At 44.7% G+C, this 12,495-nt stretch overlaps 1 pseudogene; it reads left to right on the plus strand.

Annotated features, from left to right (window-relative positions):
• The first annotated feature begins 1,106 nt into the window (after nt 1-1,106).
• Nucleotides 1,107-11,939, plus strand: LOC136322666 (vesicle transport through interaction with t-SNAREs homolog 1B-like; annotated as a pseudogene).
• The last annotated feature ends 556 nt before the right edge of the window (nt 11,940-12,495 follow it).

The raw sequence follows: 12,495 nt of genomic DNA on the forward strand, positions 1-12,495 counted from the left end.
TCTGAGTGATGCTAATATCTCTCCTAGTTCAGCCACATTTCCTCTAGTGGATTCTGTAACCTAAATACTATATCATAAAGTTCACTACCAACAGCAATCATATATATACAATAAATAAGGGAAACAAAGGAGGGGAAAATTAATATATAGAAAAAGTATATAATACAAAACAAGCAAGAAAGAAAATACCCATAACTTCTCCGATCCTTATTCACGTAACTTGTCAGAAGTTGATATTTATAGCTTTCCTCTTTCATTGCTGATTGTATTTTCACTTTGACTTTGCCCTAAAAAAGCACTTTAGTTTGTTTGTGTTTTAACCAGGTCAGGTGACCAAACCTTTATTCTTTTTTTTTTTTTAAGATTTTATTTGTTGATTTTAGAGAGGCAAGGGAGGGAGCGAGATCATAGTTGCTTCACTTTAGTTGTTTATTTGATTGCTTCTTGTATGTGCCTTGACCAGGCAAGCCCCAGGTTTTGAACCAGCAACCTCAGTACTCCAGATCAAGGCTCTATCCACTGTGCCACCACATGTCAGGCCAAACTTTTATCCTTGAAGAATCTAAATCCTCAGAATTGAGTTGCTACCATTTTTCTTTAACTTTTACTACTGGACGCGGAAGAAGGAAGAGGCACATGGGGGAATCCCATGAGTTCCGGAAATAGTGTTCCCTACTTTCACTGTGTGGCTACAACCCAGTGTCCCCTTGGTATCTGGGATCAGTCACCTCAGAAAGTAACCTCCTTCTTTGCTGTGAGCCCAGGTTAGTGTCTTAATTTCCATTTTAGTGGAACCATTGTTGTATTTAGTGAAGGGACTTCTCCTTTGGCATAGTAGGTTATATATTTAAAGACCCAGCAAGTCAGGGCCTTGGTGGAGAAGAAGTAGGACCCTGACGTCTGGAACCCCCAGATTTTCCTGAACCCTTTGGACCAGCAGAAGTGACCTCTCCCCCCTGCTGAAGGAGAGTAGTCTCTCTTTGCCTGAATATCATACAAAGCCCTCACTTGAAGCAAATGCCTCACAAGATGATACTGGCCCACATCAAGACCTGACCCTGACTTTCTCTGTGATTGTAGACCAATAGCTATGGTCAAGTCTCATCATGAGCCAAGTGGGGAAGTACTACCCCAGCTGTGGGAAGTAAGCGATTGTTCACCAAAAGAGCTTCAGGATCTGGCTGACATGTAGCAGCAGAATTTGGGATGAAATATTTTGGAATGGATCTTGAGGGTGCTGGACTGGGTTTGGGGGTGGAATATAGGGCTGAATAATGAAGAGTTTGTTGATCTGGGATATTCTCCATGACTGAGGATTTAACATTGTAAGGGCATAGCAAAGACACCTGAATCTAATTGCAACATGCCACTGAACTAGATCTTCAAAGTCTAAGATAAACTCTGCATTATAGAAAATGGGGTGGAGATGCTGGAACTTCCATCAGAGTACCGGAGAAGGGGTCAAAAGGCTCAGAGTGGTTTGCACACCAGAAGGAGATTATGATTATTTGACTTTGGGTGATGGGCGCACAGTGCAATCAACAGTTCAAATGCTATAGAGATATTTACCTGAAACCTATGTACTCTTACTGATCCATGTCACCCCATTAAATTTAATTTCTAAATTAAAAAAAGAAATTATCATTATATATAATCAGAGAACCTTCCAGCCAACTGTGTTTCTCATGCAGGCCCAGAGATAGTCCCTTCAATAAAATGAGAAACTATTGTAGTTTGGTGGAGAGTCCCTGGCACCATTTGCAGCTCAGTAGTGGCTATCCTCTGCAGGGCAAAGTGGATGGTAGCAGAAGCTGCTATGGAACTGGGCTTCACAGAGTCAGTGGGTATGAGAGGAGCTCAGAACAGAGGCCAGGTTACAGCACTTAGTCATCAGATTCAAGGCGGACACATTTCCTGGAACGGGCAGAAAGACAAAATGGTAAGCTGAGATGTAGTATGACGGCCAATAGACAGTGGTCTTTCTAGGTAGATGGGCAGCCAAGGAGGGCATTTCTTGACTTATATAGTCACAAATTAGCAAGAATGAGTGAACATAAGGCTGCTGTCAACCACTGCAAAGGAAAATCATGATCTGTCACCCCATGTCCAGACCCAAACCATTTTTTGGCTGCAGAGTCCCTTGATTGAAGGGGAGGCCACAGCAAGCTTATGTCATAGTAACTATTTCACTCCTCCCCCAAAGGTTCTCACTGCCACTTATCAGAGCAACTGTACCCTGAGGAAAGGGGAATACTCAGATCTTTCAAGGCTTTGGATACAGGGTATAAGCTGACATTGGTACTAGAGGACCGAAATGCCATTAAGAACATATATCAGGGCCTGACCTGTGGTGGCGCAGTGGATAAAGCGTCGACCTGGAAATGCTGAGGTCGCCGGTTCGAAACCCTGGGCTTGCCTGGTCAAGGCACATATGGGAGTTGATGCTTCCAGCTCCTCCCCCCTTCTCTCTCTCTGTCTCTCCTCTCTGTCTCTGTCTCTGTCTCTCTCTCTCTCTGTCTCTCCCTCTCCTCTCTAAAATGAATAAATAAAAAATAAATTTTAAAAAAAAGAACATATATCAGAATGGGGCATACACAGGCCAGGTAATAAAAGGAGACCTGGCCAAGTCCATCCCCCAGTGGATGCAATAGGTCCACATACTCACCTGAGGGTATTTCCCTGGTCCCTGAATCCATAACTAGAATAGATGTATAATACTGAACAGCTAGCAGAACTCTCACATTGGTTAAAATAAGAGCCATTGGCATAGAAATGGATGAGTGGAAACTGCCCTCTATTCTTGCCAAGATTGTAAGTCAGAAGAAATACCCCATCCCAAGGGTGAATGGTGGTGATTATAGACACCCACAGAGGATGCAGCAGTGGTGGACCCTGTTATATCTTCATTTAACTCATTACTCTGGCCCTTAGCAAAAGCAGGATAATGTTGGGCAAAACCAAATGGTAGCCCCGATTTAGCTGCTGTGCCAGATGATGTGACAGTTTTCCTAAAACATATCAACATAGCCCCTGACATTTAGGACGTTAAGATGTGGTTCTTCATTTGGTGAAGAAAAATTGATTGGAATCTTACAAAAATATACTTCCATATCCTCTCACCCTGACTTTAAATATTGTTGTTATACATTGTATTTTAGTTGGCATTTCCATTGCTTATTAATGAGATTGAGCTTTAAAAAAAATTTTTTTTATTTTTTTTGTAGTTTTCTGAAGCTGGAAACAGGGAGAGACAGTCAGACAGACTCCCGCATGCGCCTGACCGGGATCCACCCGGCACGCCCACCAGGGGCGACGCTCTGCCCACCAGGGGGTGACGCTCTGCCCCTCAAGGGCGTCGCTCTGCCGCGACCAGAGCCACTCCAGCGCCTGGGGCAGAGGCCAAGGAGCCATCCCCAGCGCCCGGGCCATCCCTGCCCCAATGGAGCCCCAGCCACGGGAGGGGAAGAGAGAGACAGAGAGGAAGGAGGGGGGGGGGTGGAGAAGCAAATGGGCACCTCCCCTATGTGCCCCGGCCGGGAATCGAACCTGGGTCCCCCGCACGCCAGGCCGCCGCTCCACTGCTGAGCCAACTGGCCAGGGCCGAGATTGAGCATTTTTTCACATGCTTATTGGACATTTGTTTTTTTCTCTACTGTGAAGTTCCTATTCAAAACATTTTTCTTGGCCTGACCTGTGGTGGCACAGTGGATAGAGCATCAACTTGGAACACTGAGCTCGCCGGTTCAAAACCCTGGGCTTGCCCTGTCAAGGCACATATGGGAGTTGATGCTTCCTGCTCTTCCCCCTTCTCTCTCTCTCTCTCTCTCTCTCTCTCTTCTCTAAAATGAATAAATAAAAATAATTAAAAAAAAAAAAAAACAGGGCCCTGGCCGGTTGGCTCAGCGGTAGAGCGTCGGCCTAGCGTGCGGAGGACCCGGGTTCGATTCCCGGCCAGGGCAGATAGGAGAAGCGTCCATTTGCTTCTCCACCCCTCCACCGCGCTTTCCTCACTGTCTCTCTCTTCCCCTCCCGCAGCCAAGGCTCCATTGGAGCAAAGATGGCCCAGGCGCTGGGCATGGCTCTGTGGCCTCTGCCTCAGGCGCTAGAGTGGCTCTGGTGGCAATATGGCGACGCCCAGGATGGGCAGAGCATCGCCCCCTGGGGGGCAGAGCACCGCCCCTGGTGGGCGTGCCGGGTGGATCCCGGTGGGGCGCATGCGGGAGTCTGTCTGACTGTCTCTCCCTGTTTCCAGCTTCAGAAAAATGAAAAAAAAAAACAAAACAAAAAAACAAAAAAACATTTTTCTCATTTTGTCTCGGATTTTTTTAAAGGTACTTGTCATCTTTTGTAGCATATATGTACTACAAATATCTTCTCACATTCTGTGGCTTGCCATTTTGTCCTCTTTATGAACAGAATTTTTTTTTGTTTTATAGAGAAGAGGGTGGGGAGGAGCAGGAAGCACCATCTCATAGTACTATAGTAGCTTCCCATATGTGCCTTGACTCGGCAAGCCCGGGGTTTCAAGCCCAGGGTTTCAAGCCCAGCGACCTCAGCATTCCAGGTGAATGCTTTATTTACTGCGCCACCACAGGTCAGGACAATTATTAAAACTTTATAATGTCTTAATGACTGGTAAAGCAAGTCCTCCCATCTTATCTTTTTCTTGGCCCCTTGCATTTCCATAATAATTTTAGAATTAGTTTCACAAGAGCAACAAAACAAATAACCTTAGTAGGATTTATACTGGAATTATGATTGCATTAAATTTAGAGATTAATTTGGATTGAATTGACATTTTAATAACACTGAGTCTTCCAATCTTTCAATACAATACCTATACCTCTCTTTTTTTTTTTTTTTTTCATTTTTTCATTTTTCTGAAGCTGGAAACGGGGAGAGACAGTCAGACAGACTCCCGCATGCGCCCCACCGGGATCCACCCGGCACGCCCACCAGGGGCGACGCTCTGCCCACCAGGGGGCGATGCTCTGCCCATCCTGGGCGTCGCCATATTGCGACCAGAGCCACTCTAGCGCCTGAGGCAGAGGCCACAGAGCCATCCCCAGCGCCCGGGCCATCTCTGCTCCAATGGAGCCTTGGCTGCGGGAGGGGAAGAGAGAGACAGAGAGGAAAGCGCGGCGGAGGGGTGGAGAAGCAAATGGGTGCTTCTCCTGTGTGCCCTGGCCGGGAATCGCACCCGGGTCCTCCGCACGCTAGGCCGACGCTCTACCGCTGAGCCAACCGGCCAGGGCCTATACCTCTCTTTTTAAAATAAAAATAAATAAATAAATAAATAAATAAATAATATATATTTTATTTATTGATTTTAGTGAGAAAGGAAGAGAGAGAGAGAGAGACAGGAACATGGATCTGTTCTTGTACGTGCCCTGACCAGTGATCGGAAGGGCAACCTCTGTGCTTCAGGGTTATACTCTAACCCAGTGACTTTCAACAGTTTTTGGGCCACGGACCGGTTTAATGTCAGAAAATATTTTCACGGACTGGCCTTTAGGGTGGGACGGATAAATGCACAAAATAAAATTATGCGACCGGCGTAAAAAACTGTGGTATTTTTAAATATAATTGTCAAACTTACGAGACAAGCATCAAGAGTGAGTCTTAGACAGATGTAACAGAGGGAATCTGGTCATTTTTTAAAAATAAAACATCGTTCAGACTTAAATATAAATAAAACGGAAATAATATAAGTTATTTATTCTTTCTCTGCAACCGGTACCAAATGGCCCACGGACCGATACTGGTCCGTGGCCCGGGGATTGGGGATCACTGCTCTAACCAACCAAGCTATCCCTCCAGGGCCATGTATCTCTCTCTTTTTATTTGCCTTGTCACTTTTTCCTTCTTCTTCTTTTCTTACATGCACCCTGGCCAGGATCCACCCAGCAATCCCATCTGAGGTTGATGCTCTGCCCATCTTGGGTCATGCTCACAACTGAGGCTCCATGGAACCATCCTCAGTGCCTGGGCAGTGCACTTGAACCTAGGCAATGCTCTTGAACCAATCAAGCTATGGCTGTGAAAGGGGAAGAGAGAAAGATAAAAAGAGAAGGGAAAGGGGAGGGGTGGAGAAGCAGATGGTCGCTTCTCCTGTGTGCCCCAACTGGGAATCAAACCCAGATGTCCACATACTGACTAATGCTCTACCACTGAGAAAACTGGCCAGGGCCCATTTACCTTGTCTTTAAAATTTGTCAAAATTTTATCATTTTCTCCAAAGAAGTATTATACATATTTTATTATTAGGTTATTTATATCTTTTGTGCTATTTAAAAAAATACCGTATTCAAATTTTATTTTCTAATTGTTTCTGATATAGATAAGCAATTGGTTTTTTGTGTTAAAATTTATATAACATGAGATTTGCCATTTTAACCATTTTTAAGTGTACAATTCAGTGGTTTTAATTACATTCACAATGTTGTACAACCATTACCACTACCTATTTCCAAAACACTTTCATCACCCTTCATCATATTGCAATGAACATTTGTGTACAAGTATCTGCTTAAATCCATGTTTTCAGTTCTTTTGAATTGCTGTGTTAATTGGTAATTCTATGATTAACATTTTAAGGAACAGTCAGATTGTTTCTATAATGGCTGAATCATTTTACATTCCCATCAATAATGTACAAGTGTTCCAATTTCTCCACAGTCTCACCAACACTTGCTATTTCCACTTTTTATAATAGTCACCCTAGGCACAGTGGATAGAGTGTCAGACTGGGATGCAGAGGACCCAGGTTCGAGACCCCGAGGTCGCCAGCTTGAGCGCGGGCTCATCTGATTTGAGCAAAGCTCACCAGCTTGGACCCAAGGTCGCTGACTCAAGCAAGGGGTTACTCGGTCTGCTGAAGGCCCGCGGTCAAGGCACATATGAGAAAGCAATCAATGAACAACTAAGGTGTCACAACAAAAAACTGATGATCAATGCTTCTCATCTCTCTTCGTTCCTGTCTGTCTGTCCCTATCTATCCCTCTCTCTGACTCTCTCTCTGTCTCTGTAAAAATAATAATAATAATAATGATAGTCACCCTAGTACATGCAAAGTGGTATCTATTTGTGATTTTGATTTGCATTTCCCTAATGACTGATGATGTTGAGCATTTTCCCATATATTTATTAGCCATTTGTATATCTTTTTTGGAGAAAATGTCTATTCAAGTCCTTTGCCCATTTTTTAATTTGGTTGTTTGTCTTTACATATAATTAATTTTCAAGCTGATTTTGCTAATGTATTAAACATTTCCATAAATTGAAATAATTTATCTGTAGCCTCTTTTGGATTTTCTTGCTACACACTTATTTATTAACAAATAACAGGTTTGTTTCTTCCTAACCAAATCAGACACGCCCTGTTTCTGACGTCAGAAGGAAAGATTCCAATATGAAATGTGATGTTTGCTGGAGGTGTTTTATAGATATCCCTCATCAAGTTATAGACATTCTCATCCATTCTTAATTTGCTCAAAGTGTTAATTAGTAATGGATGGTAAATTTTATCAAATGCATTTTTTGTTTTTGAGATCAATATTTTTTTTATTCTTTATTTATGTGGAGGATTACATGAATTGAATTTTCTAATGTTATCAAACTCCATTTCTGGGATAACCTATTTGAGTCATGATATATTATCCTCTTATATGTTACCTGTTTCAGTTTGCTAATGTTTTGTTTATTCAAGATTTTAAAATTTATGTTCATGAGTGATATTGACCTGTTATTTCAATATATTTTCCTTTCTTGTATTATCCATGACAGGTTTTGGTATTAAGATTATGTTGTTAAACAAGAGAAGAAGTATTCCCTCTTATGCTATACCCTGGAATAATTTATGAATGTTTAGAAGTATTTGTTTCTTGAACATGTAATTGAATTTAACAATGAAGCTATTTTGTCATGGAACTAGATTTGTGGGAATATCTTTGACTACTGATTCAATTTCTTTTCTAGTTGTAGATGATTTAAGTATTCTATTTTTGTGTGTGTGTGTGACAGAGACAGAGAGAGTCAGAGAGAGGGACAGTTAGGGACAGACAGACAGGAAGGGAGAGAGATGAGAAGCGTCAATTGCGGCACATTAGTTGTTCATTGATTGCTTTTTCATATGTGCCTTGACTGGGGGGCTCCAGCAGACTGAGTTACCCCTTGCTTGAGCCAGCGACCTTTGGCTCAAGCGGGTGAGCCTTGCTCAAACCAGATGAGCCCACGCTCAAGCTGGGCACCTCAGGGTCTCGAACCTGGGTCCTCCGCGTGCCAGTCCGATGCTTTATCCACTGTGCCACTGCTTGATCAGGCTGTATTTATTTATTTATTTATTTATTTTTTTACAGAGGCAGAGATAGACAGGGACAGACAGACAGGAATGGAGAGAGATGAGAAGCATCAATCATCAGTTTCTCTTTGCGCGTTGCGACTTCTTAGTTGTTCATTGATTGCTTTCTCACATGTGCCTTGACCGTGGGCCTTCAGCAGACCGAGTAACCCCCTGCTGGAGCCAGCGACCTTGGGTCCAAGCTGGTGAGCTCTTTGCTCATGCCAGATGAGCCCGCACTCAAGCTGGCGACCTCGGGGTCTCGAACCTGGGTCCTTCCGCATCCCAGTCCGATGCTCTATCCACTGCGCCACCACCTGGTCAGGCTGTATTTATTTTTTATTCTTATGTTTTTATTTTGATTTTGTCAATTGTTTTCTCCGTTTTTTTTTTTATTTTTAATTTTTAATTTTTAATTTTTAATTTTTTTTTTTTTTTGTATTTTTCCAAAGCTGGAAACGGGGAGAGACAGTCAGACAGACTCCGGCACGCGCCGACCGGGATCCACCCAGCACGCCCACCAGGGGCGATGCTCCGCCCACCAGGGGGCGATGCTCTGCCCCTCTGGGGGGTAGCTCTGCTGAGACCAGAGCCACTCTAGCGCCTGGGGCAGAGGCCAAGGAGCCATCCCTAGCACCCGGGCCATCCCTGCTCCAATGGAGCCTTGGCTGCGGGAGAGGAAGGAGGGGGGGTGGAGAAGCAAATGGGCGCCTCTCCTATGTGCCCTGGCCGGGAATCGAACCTGGGTCCCCCGCATGCCAGGCCGACGCTCTACCACTGAGCCAACCGGCCAAGGCCTCCTCCGTTTTGAAAAATCAACCTTATAAAAGTACAATTTATATACAATAAGTGCATCCATGTTAATTGTACAAGTCAATGAGTTTTGACAAATGTATCCACTCACAATTAAGATTGGAAATATTTCCATCACCAAGAAAGTTCTCTTGTGCCTCTTCCCAGACAATCTCCAGCCCCACCTCTCACTCCAGGAAACCCTACATCTCTTTTCTGTCCCTGTACTCTAGTTTTTTAAAGAATTTTGTCTAAATTATATGGGCTGTGCTATTTTACGTTTGGCTTTTTTCATTCAGCATAACATCTTGGAAATGCATTCTGGTTGTTACAAGTATCATCAATTCATTACTTATTATTGCTGTGTAATATTCCATTGTGTGGATGTACCACATATTATTTATCTAGTCACTTGTTGAAAGACATTATGGTTTTTCCCATTCTTTTTACTATTGTGGCTACAGCTGCATAAATGTAATTATATACAGTTTGTGTAATCAAGTATTTTCATTTCTTGTGGGTAAATACCTAGAAGTGGAATTGCTGTTAATGTTTAGAAGTGGAAAATGAGAAGTATGGGTTTTTTTGTTTTGTTTTGTTTTTTTCATTTTTCTGAAGCTGGAAACAGGGAGAGACAGTCAGACAGACTCCCGCATGCGCCCGACCGGGATCCACCCGGCACGCCCACCACGGGGCGACGCTCTGCCCACCAGGGGGCGATGCTCTGCCCATCCTGGGCATCGCCATGTTGCGACCAGAGCCACTCTAGCGCCTGGGGCAGAGGCCACAGAGCCATCCCCAGCGCCCGGGCCATGTTTGCTCCAATGGAGCCTTGGCTGCGGGAGGGGAAGAGAGAGACAGAGAGGAAAGCGCGGCGGAGGGATGGAGAAGCAAATGGGCGCTTCTCCTATGTGCCCTGGCCGGGAATCGAACCCGGGTCCTCCACTCGCTAGGCCGACGCTCTACTGCTGAGCCAACCGGCCAGGGCGGGTTTAACTTTATAAGAAACTTCCAGCCTGACCAGGCGGTGGTGCAGTGGATAGAGCAATGGACTGGGACGCGGAGGACCCAGGTTCAAAACCCTGAAGTTGCCGGCTTGAGTGCAGACACACCAGCTTGTGTGCAGGGTCACTGCCTTGAGCCCAAAGGTCGCTGGCTTAAAGCCCAAGGTCGCTGGCTTGAGCAAGGGTCACTAGCTCTGCTGGAGCCCCCTGGTCAAGGCACATATGAGAAAACAGTCAATGAACAACTACGGTACCACAACGAAGAAGTGATGCTTCTCATCTATCTCCCTTCTTGTCTGTCTGTCCCTATCTGTCCCTCTCTCTGTCTCTCTCTCTCTGTCTCTGTCACAAAAAGAAAAAAGAAACTTCCAAACTTCCAAAATTGTTGTACCATTTTACATTCTCATCATCATCATATAAGAGGTCCAGTTTTGTCTGACCAGGCAGTGGCGTTGGTTTGGGACACTGAGGACCCAGGTTTGAAACCCCAATGTCACAAGGTTGAGCGCAGTTTCATCCAGCTTGAGTGTAGGCTCACCAGCTCCAGTGCAGGATGGCCGGCTTGAGAGTGGGATCCTAGATGTGACCCACGGTCCCTGGCTTGAAGCCTAAGGTTGCTGGCTTGAGCTCAAGGTCACTGGTTTGAGCAAGGGGTCACTGACTCTGCTGGAGCCCCCCCAGTTAAGGAACATATGAGAAAGCAATTAATGAACAACTAAGGTGCCACAACTACCCTATGAAGGGAGCTGGAGTGGGTTTGGGGGACTAGAGGGACAAAAGAGAAGATACTGATCAGAGATTTTGCTGACAAGCAACAGGAAGCAAATGAAATGTTGGCAGAGATGAAAGAGGAACTACGTTATGCCCCCCCATCCTTTTTTCTTTTTACTTATTTATTTATTTCTTCTTAAGTGAGAAGCGGAAAAGCAGAGAGACAGACTCCCGCATGTGCTCTGACCATGATCCATCCATCAAACCCACTAGGGAGAGATACTCTGCCCATCTGAGGCCGTTGCTCCATTGCTTGGCAACCGTGATATTTTTAGCGGCATTGAGACAAGGTCATGGAGCCATCCTCAGTGCCCGGGGCCAACTCCAACCAAGCCATAGCTGCAGAAGAGGAAGAGAGGATCGAGAGTGAGAGAGAAAGAGAAGGGAGAGGGGGAGGGGTGAGGAGCAGATGGTCACTTCTCCTGTGTGCCCTGACCGGGTATCAAACCCAGGACGTTCACACGCCAGGCTAACGCTCAATCACTGAGCCAACCGGCCAGGGCCAATGCCCCCTATCTTTCTATAACCTTATGATGTCTAAGCTTCAAACCTACCAGAAGGACCTTGCCATACTCCACCCAGAAGTGAGAAGCACACCTTTGACAGTCAGACCTAGGGGCCAAGGAGATATGAAACATGGCACATACACTGTAGAGAATGACCATATGAGTTGGCGACAGTCTCAAAGGGGGTTGCTTTTGCAAGGCACTGACAATCTGAACTGGGCCACCCAGAGTACTAAGAATTCTCATGGGATTGGCATAGAAACTGACCAGATGAAGACTGGCATAGAAGACTGACCAGTTCTTCTATGGCTTCAAAACCATAGAAGAACTGGTGGAGGAACGTGACCTGCTGGAACATACCAAGAAGAGATTGGTAAACACAAGTGAAAACTTGAGCAAAAGTCAAAAGATTGTCCGGTCAATGTCAAAAAAGTGATAACCTACAAGCCTCTACTTTCCATTGTCCTCTAACTGGAGCTGGCCATCCTGGGAGACCTGGTTTATTACAGATTCTTTCGCAAGCACTAAACTTCCTGCAGGGAAGGGTTTATGGACCAGACCTTTGACCCTGCAGAGGAATGGTGTTAGGGACATAGAATAAGCACATTGTTGATGTGAACTAATGGGTCAAGGACGCGCTGTGTAGCCAGACTGTGGGAAGGCAGGAAGATGAAAAAACATTTACATGTGAAGTAACAGCAAGAAGACCAGTGTGATATACCAAGGTAATAAATGCTATCTATAACTTCATTAAAAAAAATTAAAAAGGACTCTCCACTTTGGGTGGTCAAAATGTGACTATATACTAGCCTTCTGCAAGCTCTGGGAATTCTTTAGCTTACAGCACATCACTGACTCTCTCAGACGTGTGACTCCCTCACATGCATGGCTTAGTATTCAACGACAGTCTCAAAGACACATGGATGCATATTTCAGGAGCTTTTTCTCCATATAACTCCCTTTTCTTTAGTATTCCACCTCTCTTTGGCCATTGGGAACTGCATGGTCTATATCTCCTTGTCTTCTTACTTTTCCCTTTTAGCATTCACATTTGACAAAAATTTATTGAGCACCTACTAAGTGT

Source organism: Saccopteryx bilineata, chromosome 2, assembly GCF_036850765.1.
Source record: "Saccopteryx bilineata isolate mSacBil1 chromosome 2, mSacBil1_pri_phased_curated, whole genome shotgun sequence".
NCBI lineage: Eukaryota > Metazoa > Chordata > Mammalia > Chiroptera > Emballonuridae > Saccopteryx > Saccopteryx bilineata.